A 2,690-nucleotide genomic window follows, 5' to 3' on the forward strand; every position below is an offset into this window, starting at 1 on the left:
TGGTGAGTCGTACATGACAAGCAGATTAGGGGCAGGTTGTCAGACCTCTACTAGCATTTTTTGCCAAGTGCCACATCTGTTCATCAATATGGGATAACCCTATTTCTGAACCCACTCTGGTCTTAAGAGTTCTCAAATACGGTCCATCTGACTGCCCTGACATTCCTCTGGTGATGGCAGGAGAGAATGTAGAGATGCCTCTGGTTGCAGAATTATGGCCTACAATCAACCAAGGGAACATGACTAAGAAGTTGTGAAAGGTCAGATCACAGCTGTGGTTAGAGGTGTGGTGGAGTTAGGAGTGAATCAGAATGAAGTATTCTTGCCCAGAGGTAAAGCTCTCCTTTTCCATCTGTGTGTTTTCTCAAAACCTTTTGTGATTTATCTCTGTTTTCTCCCATCTGTCAAACCAAAGAGATATTACAGTCCCCAAATCATCTTTCTCTTAATTGCAAAGCTTCTGGCAAGCAAAGCACTCTTTTCCGGAAGCTCTGACCAGGACAATGGTTACAAGTAAAGTATGAATGCATTAAAAAAATAATAATAATGGATTTTATTTCCTGATTTCAGATTGAGCTGATTCTGCTAGCCAGGATAAATGGGTCAAAAGGTTAGATAGGATAGAAGTCCACCAGTCATTTATTTGACTTTCTCTAGCTCAGTGGTTCTCAGTCCGAGGTGGTTTTGTACCCCAGGGGAAAGTTGGCAATGTGTGTGTGTGGTACTATTAGCATCTAAAGGACAGAGGCCAGGATATTGCTAAACATCCCATTATGCACAGATCAACCCCCTAACAAGGAATTATCAGATCTAAAATGTCAATAATGCTGTGGTTGAAAAATAACTGAAAAAAATGCTTATGTTTACAGGGATTTGGTTCTGTGAAAATGAATCTGAGAATTAACTATTCCCTGGCCCATCAGATGGTTGAGGTAAAACCATCTTTTTTTTTTCCTTTGGTACCAGGATTGAACTCAGGGGCACTCGACTACTGAGCCACATCCCCATCCCTAATTTGTATTTTATTTAGAGACAGGGTCTCACTGAGTTGCTTAACACCTCACTGTTGCTGAGGTTGGCTTTGAACTCACAATTCTCCTGCCTTAGCCTCCCGAGTTACTAGGATTACAGGTGTATGCTATCACACCCAGCAAAACCAACTTCAATTCTATAAACTTAAGCTAAGAATCCCCTACTTGTCTGGCTCACGACTATCCATGGTTGATCCAGTTTGGGCATGTCCCTTTTACTATTATGGTCTGAACTGTTTCTGTATATTTATTGTAGATCTCTTAAAACTGGAGGAGAGGATCTGGTGTTGGTAGCACACATTTGTAATGCCAGCTACCTGAGAGGTTAAGGCAAGAGGATGGCAAGTTTGAGGCTAGCCTGGGTAACTACATTCTTATCTTTACATTGATTTTTTGATGGACTGAAATAGTGGGTTGAAGCTAAATGAACAAATTTAGTACAGAGAGCGATGATGATGATGATGCCAGGGATGGGTGTGGGGGTAAGGGGGGCAGTGTAGTTCAGTGGTGGAGTGTATGCTTAGCATGTATTAGGCCCTGGATTCCATCTCCAGTATCGTGCATACATGCACATACATGTACACCCACACACAAAATGGTGATGATGGTGGTAGTAATTATCTTGTGTTAAGTACTTAGTCTGTACCAGAAATAACTATCAAACCATTTTAATGAGAAGCAAATTGAGACTAAGAAAAATTACTTGGGATGTGTTATTTATGTTTGTACATATCCCACTGAGCTATACCCCCAACCCCTATAAAAATTTGTTGATTTGTGCTCACTTCAGCAGCACATATACTAAAATAAGAATGATATAGAGAAGATTAGCATGGCCCCTGAGCAAGGATGACACACAAATTTGTGAAGCATTCCATATTAAAAAAAAAATGTGTTGATGTGACCTCAACCCATGATTTCAGACCATCGAAAAAAAATCAACATAGTGCTGGGGATGTAGTTCAGTGGTAGAGCACTTGCCTGGATTGCATGAGGTCCTGGGTTCAATCTCCAGCACTGCCAAAGAAAAGGAAATTGTTCAATTGGGTGTACTGGTGCATGCCTGTAATCCCTGCTCCTTGAGAGGCTGAGGCAGGAGGATCCCAAGTTGGAAAACTTGGTGGGATGTCAAGGCAGGGAGACAATTCCATTGTATTCTAGATGTGTAGCACCACAGTCCTATGCAGCTAAGTTACAACCCACTTCTAGGGACCATGGACAGCCCAGAGAACACTACTATGAACATGGGGAGGAGAGTGATCTAGACAGAAGGGGTGGTTATCACTGAAGTATCAAGGCCAGTGACTGTCAGGCCATTGAAGAAAGGATTCCAGTCATGGGTAGACAACTAAATGTGAAACTCCATGTTCTGTGCAGAGTACAGAGGGCTAGGCCTAGAACAGTGTACTTCACATAGTGGGAACCTACTTGTTGAGCTTGTTGATTAGGATTCCTTTGGACTCTGAGGGTCTAGGGTTCTATATTTTTCAAGGAGGTTAGGGTTGATAAGTAAATATGTAATTGTACAAGTAATTAGGAGGTATATATCATCTTGTGAAAGGTAACACCAAAACATTACTACAAATGGGGTTGCTGTGCTACAGGATTCCAGAGACACTACTCACAGTGAATGTGATGTAAATATCACCCTGCCTTTTT

General features: G+C 41.7%; 1 non-coding gene across 1 annotated transcript; it reads left to right on the forward strand.

Moving 5' to 3' along the window:
• The first annotated feature begins 1,808 nt into the window (after positions 1–1,808).
• LOC124968268 (U6 spliceosomal RNA) lies at positions 1,809–1,915 on the forward strand. Its single transcript, XR_007105657.1, has one exon. It is a non-coding gene; the product is annotated as a U6 spliceosomal RNA (small nuclear RNA).
• Positions 1,916–2,690: the final 775 nt, after the last annotated feature.

The sequence above is a fragment of the Sciurus carolinensis genome, chromosome 1, assembly GCF_902686445.1.
Source record: "Sciurus carolinensis chromosome 1, mSciCar1.2, whole genome shotgun sequence".
NCBI classification, from domain to species: domain Eukaryota; kingdom Metazoa; phylum Chordata; class Mammalia; order Rodentia; family Sciuridae; genus Sciurus; species Sciurus carolinensis.